Source organism: Arachis hypogaea, chromosome 10 (assembly GCF_003086295.3).
Source record: "Arachis hypogaea cultivar Tifrunner chromosome 10, arahy.Tifrunner.gnm2.J5K5, whole genome shotgun sequence".
NCBI lineage: Eukaryota > Viridiplantae > Streptophyta > Magnoliopsida > Fabales > Fabaceae > Arachis > Arachis hypogaea.
Window position 1 is genome coordinate 36,040,984 of NC_092045.1, and position 10,938 is coordinate 36,051,921.

A 10,938-nucleotide genomic window follows, 5' to 3' on the forward strand; every position below is an offset into this window, starting at 1 on the left:
TCCTCAAAACAACAGGTTGCTGAGTTCCAATTTCTCTGTTCCAACTTAGTAGAGATTATTCCTTTTAGAAATTAACCTTAGAAGATATTTAGTAGTAATTAGGATGTCTATTTTGATTTTATTTCCAATTAAGTTATAATTTATTTTTCTCATCATCATTAGGCATGAATAAAGTAGTAGATTTTCTTTTAGAATAAAGAAGTAATTTATGTTTTTCGAGTTCTTAATAAATAAAATTTTAATTAATTATATGTGGTGGCAATACTTTTTGTTCTCTGAATGAATGCTTGAACAGTGCATAATATGTACTTTGAATTTGAGGGATATTGGCTCCTGAAAGGACAAAGAACACGAAAAATATTGTTGAGGATCTGAAAAATCATGAAATTGATTCTTGAAGCAAGAAAAAGCAGTTCAAAAAAAAAAAAAAAAAGTGGCGAAAATTTTAGCAAAGATCCAAGGCTTTGAGCATGAATGGATAGGAGGGCCCAAGGAAATAAAATCCAGGCCTAAGCGGCTAAATCAAGCTGTCCCTAACCATGTGCTTGTGTCATGAAGGTCCAAGTGAAAAGCTTGAGACTGAATGGTTAAAGTCGTGATCCAAAGCTAAAGAGTGTGCTTAAGAGCTCTGGACACCACTAACTGGGGACTTTAGCAAAGCTGAGTCACAATCTGAAAAGGTTCACCCAGTTATGTGTCTGTGGCATTTGTGTATCCGGTGGTAATACTGGAAGACAAAGTGCTTAGGGCCACAGCCATGACTCATAAAATGACTGTGTTCAAGAATCAACATACTACACTAGGAGAATCAACAATACTATCTGAATTCTGAGTTCCTAAGGATGCCAATCATTCTGAAAATTTAAAGATACAGGGAGATGCCAAAACTGTTCAGAGGCAAAAAGCTACAAGCCCCGCTCATCTAATAAGAATCTGAGCCTCATTTAGAACTCGAGAATATTATTATTTCTTTATCTCTATTAGAACCTATTTCATTCATCTAGTTGCTTGAGGACAAGCAACAGTTTAAGTTTGGTGTTGTGATGAGCGGATATTTTATACGCTTTTTGGGGGTAATTTCATGTAGATTTTAGCATGTTTTAGTTAGTTTTTAGTAAAATAATATTAGTTTTTAGGCAAAAATCATATTTCTGGACTTTACTATGAGTTTGTGTGTTTTTCTGTGATTTCAGGTATTTTCTGGCTGAAATTGAGGGAGCTGAGCAAAAATCTGACTTAGGCTGAAAAAGGACTGCTGATGCTGTTGGATCCTGACCTCCCTGCACTCGAAATCGATTTTCTGGAGCTACAGGAGTCCAATTGGCGCGCTCTCAACGGCGTTGGAAAGTAGACATCCAGGGCTTTCCAGCAATATATAATAGTCCATACTTTGAGCGAGGATAGACGACGTAACTTGGCGTTAAACGCCACGTTCATGCTGCTGTCTGGAGTTAAACGCCAGAAACACGTCATTATCCGGAGTTGAACGCCCAAAACACGTCATAACATGAAGTTTGACGCCAAGAAAGGCCTCTGCACGTGGAAAGCTTTAGTCTCAGCCCCAGCACACACCAAGTGGGCCCCAGAAGTGGATTTCTGCACCAATTATCTTAGTTTATTCATTTTCTGTAACCCTAGGTTACTAGTTTACTATTTAAACAACTTTTACAGACATTTCTTGTACCTCATGACATTTTCAGATCTGAATTACATACTTTGTGACGGCATGAGTCTCTAAACTCCATTGTTGGGGGCGAGGAGCTCTGCAGCGTCTCGATGATTTAATACAATTCCTTTGTTTTCCATTCAAACACGCTTGTTCTTATCTAAGATGTTTATTCGCGCCTAACTGTGGAGAAGGTGATGATCCGTGACACTCATCACCTTCCTCAACCCATGAACGTGTGCTTGACAACCACCTCCGTTCTACATCAGATTGAATGAATATCTCTTAGATTCCCCAACAGAATCTTCGTGGTATAAGCTGGATTGATGGCGGCATTCATGAGAATCCGGAAAGTCTAAACCTTGTCTGTGGTATTCCGAGTAGGATTCCGGGATTGAATGACTGTGACGTGCTTCAAACTTTAACCTGCTGGGCGTTGGTGACAGACGCAAAAGAGTGATTCTATTCCAGTAGGAGCGGGAACCAACCGGTGATTAGCCGTACTGTGACAGAGTGCGTGAGCATAGTTTTCACTGCGAGGATGGGAAGTAGCCACTGAAAACGGTGACACCCTACATAGAGCTTGCCATGGAAGGGACCTGCGTGTGAGAAGAGGATTTCAAGGAAGAGTTGAAGTCAGAGGACAAAGCATCTCCAAAACTCCAACATATTTCCCAGTGCTGCATATCAAAGTAACATTGTTCCCTCTTTTATCAATTCCAGTAATTTCTCTTTTAATCCAAATAATCCTATTGACATCCTAACTAAGATTAATAAAATAAATATTGATTGCTTCAACCCAATAATCTCTGTGGATTCGACCCTTACTCACGTAAGGTATTACTTGGACGACCCAGTACACTTGCTGGTCAGTTGAACGGAATTGTGCAAGTAATCAGTTAGTTAAATTAGTTCTCCTTGGCACATGCCAAGGAGCCATTAATTAAGAATCACAATTTCGTCCACCAATCCCTATACACTAGAGCGACTAGAGCGGATACACTTCCGGTGAGGGTTCGATGTTCAATTCCTTGTTCCCGGCTTTCATGAGCTTTCTTCTTGCAAGTCTATTTGTACTTCATTTTGATATTTGAATTGGTGGGATTCATGAATCATCATACTACTTGACCCTACTTGTTCATGTATGTCTTAGAGATTAATTTACTTTTAACGAAGTAGATAGAGTCATATTGCATTTAGTTGCATGCATGTAAATAGGTTTATATAGTTTCTTTGCATTTAATAAATGTTCATACCCCTTTTCTCATCTTTCTTGGTTTAGCATGAGGACATGCTATTTTTTAAGTGTGGGGAGATTAGATAAACCCCAATTTTGTGGTTTATCTTGTATTGATTTTAGGAGATTTTATCAACTTTTCTCACATTTATTAAATGAAATAGCATGATTTTGTAAATTCTCCTTTATTTGTGATTAAGTGTGAAAACATGCTTTTTAGGTCTTAAAATAGCTAAATTTAATTCACTTTGATTCCATTCGATGCCTTGATATGTTTGTTAAGTGATTTCAGGTTTAAAAGGCAAAAATTGGATTGAGGGAATGAAGAAAAAGCATGTAAAAATGGAGAACTCATGAAGAAATGAAGGAATTGCGAAGCTGTCAATCCTGACCTCTTCACACTTAATCAATCATAAATTGAGCTACAAAGGTCCAAATGAAGCGGTTCTAGTTGCGTTGGAAAGCTAACATTCGGGGCTTCAAAATGATATAAAATTTGTCATGGATACCTAGCGTTTATGTGACTCGAATGCGTTGCCCATGCGTGCCCGTCGCAGGATCAGCGTGACTCACTAAAGGCAACTCGTGGCCAGCGATTTCTGAAGCATGTTGGGCCCAATCCAACCCATTTCTGATGCTATTGAACCCAATGATTGATGGAGGATGGACCAAGTAGTCATAGTTTAGTTTTCATCATAGTTTAGATGTAGTTTTCTAGAGAAAGAGGTTCTCTATTCTCTTTAGATTAGGGCTCTTAGTTTACTCCTTTTTAGATCTAGATCTCTTTCTCCTTCTCCTTCTAGTTAGTTTTCCTCTACTCTTACTTGTTCTAGTATTTTAATTCTCTTGTTAATTCCTTTATTTTGTTAATTTTAGTTCATGCACTCTTTTGTTGATTTCAATTCTGCTATAATGCAATTTATAATTTCTATATCTTTTGATATTTGCCTTAGTTTCCATTGTTGATTTCTTGCTTTCATTAGTTATAGCTTCCTTTAATTCTTGCAATTGATGATGTTTATTTTTTATTGCCTACTAGGTGTTTGATGAAATATTTCTTTTAGTTATGAGCTAGATTTTTCTCCTCTTGGCTTTGGTTGAGTAATTGGAGACTCTTGAGTTATCAATTTCTCTTGTTGATTGACAATTGAAAGTTGCTCATTGAATTGAATGCCACTAAAGCTAGTCTTTCTTCATGATTTGACTTGGACTTGTGGACTCAAGTTGATTGTACCCACTTGACTTTTCTTCATAGTTAGAGGTTAACTAAGTGGGAGCAATGGACAATTCTTGTCCCAATTAATGATGATAATGAGGATAGGACTTCCAATTCTCATTCCTTGCCAAGAGCTTTCTTAGTTATTAGCTTATTTCTCTTGTTATTTACATTCCTTGTCTCTTATTACAAAAAAACCCCAAAATATTCCTTCATAGCCAATAACAAAATACTTTATTATAATTTTTAGGGAGACGACCCAAGATTAATACTCTCGGTTATTTTATTGGGGTTGAACTTGTGACAACCATAATTTGTTTGATGTGAGGATTCATTGTTGGTTTAGAACTATACTTGCAACGAGAATCAATTGAGAAATTCTATACCATAAAAAATCCCTTCATCAAGTGCCTTTCCACCTTTCCCACATCCACATCACAACAAGAGAGGGAACTTCCATTCTCAACTTGCCATCGAGACACATTTTCAAATTAATACACACGTGGGATCACACCCAGACCTTGCCATCTCGACCATTCCGGCCACATACAGTCATCCTAATTCTCATTATTTATCATCATCATTTCCTTACATTCATTGTTTATAGCCATAGTTTAGCATGGTCTCATACATACACCTTATATTATTGTAATTTGTACCTAATTCATCGTTAAGATTATTACTTCACTCTCATGTTATCACCTTTTCCTAGCTTCAGCTCACTACTAGACTTAATACTGTAGTTTAGGGCTAAAAAAATAAAGACGGAGGTTTAGAAGTTTGAAATTAGGCTTGGAAACACAAAATACAGTTTTTGCTGAAACAGGGGCCACGCGTGCGCATGGAAGTGCACTACTGAAATGTCACGCGTACGCGTGGGAGTGCATTAGGCCCATTTTGCGTACGCATCCCTCTTTACGCGTACGCATGTAAAATAGGCAGTAGTGTTCATCCGTGAAGGGGGTATATGCATACGCAAAAACTCCATGTCATGCATACGCGTGGGTTATGCGTATGCATGGACAGGCATTTTTCCAAAAATTCCTCTAAGTTTCAAAAGCTGTAGAATTTTAGTTTTCAACCTCAAAATTCCGACACGTATAACTTTTTTGTTTAAAATAATTTTTCATCCATTCTTTGAATGGTGAAAGATTCACGGACCCAATTTTTACATAAAACAAGTTTGAAACCATTTAGGGGTCCGGAAGCCACATTATGACTCGCTAAAGTTCGACCAAAAACTAATTTTTCACGAAACTTTAAAATCTCCATTTTGCACCAAGTGATCTTTCAAAATCAACCTATAACATGCAAATTCAGCTTCAACTCATACAATATCATAACAACAACACTCCACATTCAATCACCACCCATCAACCCCAATTTTTAACAATTCTAGTACATTAACTTTATATATATATATATACATATATATATATATATATGTATATATATATCAATATAATCACCTATGATCCACTTTGCACACAAGATCATTACCATTAATTTGCCAATCCTCATTAACATATCATTCAACATTCATTTTTTTCCATATACTACCTCAATCAAATATACCTCAATTCATACATATTCTCATACCTAAAAGATATAATTACTTCAATCACAACATTCACTCTTGTTTGTGTGACGCTGGGATAAGGTGAGGATTCGAGAACTCTAGTTAATTTTTTGAATTTGGGTATTGGGTATTGAATTTGTGTATGGATATGTGAACTGTAACACCCTACTACACAGAGCCTCATGCTTAAATCATAAAGCAGAGGATAAAATATAGTACATATAGTATTGCAAAAATGTTTATAACTAGGAGCCTTTGAAGAAAAACGTGTAAATCAAAACCAGTAAATCGAAAAGTGCAGCATTCCGATTGATAACATAAATGAAGCGGATATAAGTCAAGCTGACATGAGAAGATATACAGAAGAGTGCCAACAATACATATATAAAGGCTCAGGACTCGGTTTGCGAAGATAACCGGTTTGAGCATATAAGGTGTACATAAATATATATATAAATCCTGTTTCTCCAAAATAACCTCTAAGAGGAGATAATACAAGACATATATATACACAGTGGAGAATATAGTAGCTAAACAGTATATAATAATCAAAATAAAATTCCGAAAGCTAAGGATCTTCGCCAAAAGGAAGTCTTCAGCATGCCTCAACGAGGAGCCTCGCCCCCTGCATCTGAAAACCACAAAATCCGCATGGGTGAGAAATATCTAACATGTAATGTCCAGGAAAAGCCGAAGGCAATCCTAGAACGTCCAGTTCATAATGAAAGCATAAAAATGTGCTAAATGATGAGCAAGTGAAAATAGGCGACTAACTAATGATCTTCAGTCTATCTAAATATCTCCTTCCCAAATCCTTCGAACCTCCCAACCGCCTCTAGTAATTCCATATGCAAACACAATTATATCAAGCAAAGAAATGCACACGTAGGAAGCAGATAAGACAGTTAGACAAGTGATGCCAAGGCATCTTAGGCTAGTTTCACTAGCATTTTTCTGTTAGTTTTAGTTGTTTTATGCATTTTCTTGAGCTTAAAGTAACCAAGAATGGTTAAATGAATAACAAAGCAATGAACCATGCAAACAGTATGATTTTGATGCAAATTCCATGAGTTTTTAGTTATATTACTTGAATACTATGAATGGAAGATTTCTCATGAAATTTTGCAAGACTTTGATGCAGTTGTTTGGATGATTTCAGGGAAGAAGAGGTTAGGCAAGGAAGCAACAAAATCAATAAAGGAAGCTTGAATATCACATGTGGAGTTTAAGTTCCAGTTTAAGCTTAAACTGGAACTTAAACTTCCAAGCCATATAATGCTGGGAACTATCAGTGGCGTTTAAGCTCCAGTTTAAGCTTAAACTGGAGCTTAAACGCCAAAATCATGAAAGTTGAGGAAAAGCTGAAAGTGGCTTAAACTGGAAGTTAAACGCCAGAAATGAGAAATGCACCAGGGAGCCATTTCCACGTTTAAGCTCCAGTTTAACCTTAAACTGGAGCTTAAACGTGTTCGACCAAAATTCTCCTCCAGGGTTGCTTTCTTCATTTCCACGTTTAAGCTTCAGTTTAACCTTAAACTGGAGCTTAAACGTGTTCGACCAAAATTCTCCTCCAGGGTTGCTTTCTTCATTTCCACGTTTAAGCTTCAGTTTAACCTTAAACTGAAGCTTAAACGTGTTCGACCAAAATTCTCCTCCAGGGTTGCTTTCTTCCATTTCCACGTTTAAGCTTCAGTTTAACCTTAAACTGAAGCTTAAACGTGCTTGAGTTATACCACCTCCAGGAGTGTCCAACGTTTAAGTTCCAGTTTAAGCTTAAACTGGAACTTAAACGTGCTTCCACAAAAGGCATCACTGGAAGTGTCTGGCGTTTAAGTTGCAGTTTAAGCTTAAACTGCAACTTAAACGCCACTATTTGAAAAGGTTTCTGGGCCAAAGATATTGCAGTTTTAAGTTAGCATTTGAGCACAAACATTAACTTAAACGTACTCTGGTATGAAACCCAATTGAATATCATGGTTTATGGGATTGGGCCTGAAGAATTGATGAGTCTGGAATTTCAATTTGTTGAGTCATGTGACATTACTTGATTATCACTAAGTTGGCTCAATGAATGTTACAGAATTGGATCAGCAGCCTCATCAGGATTATGGATCATAAACCCAAAGCAAAAGGAAATCAGGGAAAGGCCTCAAAGCCCAAGAAACACAACAGAAGCTCAATTTAGAAAGTGTATAAATAGGATAGAATTTAAGTTAGTTAGGGACTTTGGATCATTTTTCTAGTTTTCATACTTTTTGTAATTGAATTCAGAGCTATGACTCACTAAACCCCCTTTCATTGGGTTAGGGAGCTCTATTGTAATTCAATGAATCAATAATAGTTTTTATCTTCTTCTTCAATCTTTTCTCTTGAATTTTTGTTAGAAAGCTTCTCGATCTAATTCCATTGGTTAGTTGTCTTGGGAAAGAAACTATCCATAATTGGGATCCTTCGGAACCTTGGGAAAGGAATGGAGGATTCATGCTAGAGAAGCTTTCTCACAGTGAATTGGATTGGGGTTTGGATGGATATTGTGACATGTAATCCTACCAAATTGTGGTTCATGAAACTGTGTGGTATAATCAGTGATCGAGCGTCATCTCTTCTTATGAACATTTAAACCAAGGGATTGGGAATTTGTTTGTTTTTAGAGAGAATTGGTGAGCCAAGGGATTGGGATCCAATCATATAAGATTGCCAAGCAAAATTCAATGAACGCATTGGTTGAGGAAGGGATAAAAATGTTTTGATTCGGAGATCTCAATATCTCCTGAAACCCAATGAATTCCCCATTTCTGATCTACCACTTTCTCTTACATTCTGCAATTAAATTCATGCAATCACCCCGATCCCTTTTTAATTTCAGAAATTTAGCTTCTCGCTCTTTAATTCATGCAATTTAAGATTCCGCAATTTCAATTTCTTGCCATTTACGTTTCCCGCCAATTTTACATTCCGAAATTCTCATCTAAATCTTGATTCCGCTCAACTAGAACACACTTCTAATCCGAATTGCTCACTTAACCAATCCTTGTGGGATTCGACCTCACTCTATTGTGAGTTTTTACTTGACGATAACCGGTGCACTTGCTGGAAGGAATTTTTGGCGATCGTGCAATTTCCTAAAATCGTAGCAACAAGTTTATGGCGCCGTTGCCGGGGATTGGTTTTCGATTGACAATTCTCAAATTGGAAGTTAACTAGATTGAGCATTTTTCTTGTTTTGTTAATTCAGTTCAAGTTACTTATTGAATTTTAATTTCTGCACTCTGTTACTTGCTTTCTTTCTTTATGCCTTTAAATTCAAGCAACTAACTCACTGACTCACTAACTATTTGAATTAATTCCTCAACTGCTCTAACCAAACTCTTCCATTAACCAAGAGTATTTCACTTGTTTGTTGCCTGTGCTGTGTTCTTGTATGACAGGTAGGAGAGGAGAGACATCAACTCCTCTATATACCGAACCAGAGAGGACCCTTCATAAACTTAGAAGGGAAGCAAGAGGGAAGAGAGTACTGGGAGAAGAAGAATCTGAAGGAGAATCTGAGGACAATTTTGAGGAAGCTCTAGATCTCAACATGGATAGAGAAGTTCACAACCATGAGAGAGCTGATGGAAACAATGCCATTCCCGAGAGGAGGGTTCTTGGTTCATACATAAACCCAACCTCTGGGAATTGTGGTGGCAGCATTCAGAAACCACCCATTCAGGCCAACAATTTTGAACTCAAACCACAGCTAATATCACTGGTGGAGAATCATTGTTCATTTGGTGGGAGTGCTAATGAAGATCCAAACCAACATCTCACAAAATTCCTGAGAATTTGCGACACTGTGAAGTCCAATGGAGTCCAGGAAGATGCCTATAAACTGCTCTTGTTCCCATTTTCACTTAGGGACAAGGCAGCTAAGTGGCTGGAATCATTCCCAAGGGGGAGCCTAACAACCTGGGATGAGGTGGAAAGCAAGTTTCTGGCACGTTTCTACCCCCCACAAAAGGTCAATAGGCTTCGATCTGAGGTTCAGACTTTTAGACAACAAGATGGTGAAACTCTCTACGAGGCATGGGAGAGGTTCAAGGATTTGACAAGGAAATGCCCACCAGACATGTTCCATGACTGGGTGCAATTGCATATTTTCTATGATGGACTTTCTTATGAATCAAGGAAGGCTGTAGACCATTCATCAGGAGGTTCATTGAACAGGAAAAAGACTGTGGAAGAAGCCATTGAAGTGATTGAGACAGTGGCTGAGAATGAGTACTACTATGCTTCAGAGAGACACAACACTAAGGGAGTCATGGAGCTGAACCATGTTGATACAATTCTAGCCCAAAACAAGGTGTTTGCCAAGCAACTAGCAGAGCTCACCAGGAAATTAGAAACAAATCAAGTGGCTGCAATACACACACAAGATCAAGAGGAAGTAAGCACTGAAGGAGGTGATTGGGAAGAGGCCAACTATGTGGGTAATCAACAAAGGCAACCATATGATCCACATTCCAACACTTACAACCCAGGCTGGAAAAACCACCCAAACTTTGGGTGGGGAAACCAGCAACCCCAACCACAAAACCACAAACCTTACAACCCCAACCAACATAACAATTCCACATACCAAAACTCCAACCAAAGATCATACCAAGCCACACAAAACACTTACTCCCAACCACCATATCATGGCCAAAATAATCAACCTGCCCAACCTAATCCGAACCAACAATTTCAAGATCAATTAAACAGGATAGAAGGAATGCTTGCAACCATGGGTCAAGACATAACCGAATTGAAAGCCTTTAAGGAAGAAGTAAATTCTAACTTGCAAAACCAAGGAGCTGCCATCCAGAAGCTAGAAAATCAAATTGGGTATTTGTCTAAGCAAACCCCTGGGCCAAGCGTTTCTCATGCTGCCAAGGCTATTGCAAGGGAAGAATGTAAGGCCATAACCCTCAGAAGTGGAAAGAAGCTAAAGGAGATCTCAAAGGAAACCACAGAGGATGAAGCAAAGGAAAATGTGAGAGACAAGGAACAGGGACAATCTTTTACACCGTCTGCAACAAAAGAAAAAGAAAAAGAGGTCCTGAAGCCTTATACACCCAAAGCACCATATCCTCAACGTTTGATGAAAAGTGAAAAGGATGGCCAATTCTCCAGATTCTTGGAGATTTTCAAGAAGCTTCAAATCAACATTCCATTTGCTGAGGCAATAGAGCAAATGCCACTCTATGCAAAATTCTTAA

At 38.0% G+C, this 10,938-nt stretch overlaps 1 non-coding gene across 1 annotated transcript; it reads right to left on the bottom strand.

Moving 5' to 3' along the window:
- Positions 1 to 9,704: 9,704 nt before the first annotated feature.
- Positions 9,705 to 9,808, bottom strand: LOC112719252 (small nucleolar RNA R71). The gene has a single exon (XR_003161561.1). It is a non-coding gene; the product is annotated as a small nucleolar RNA R71 (small nucleolar RNA).
- Between the last annotated feature and the right edge of the window lie 1,130 nt (positions 9,809 to 10,938).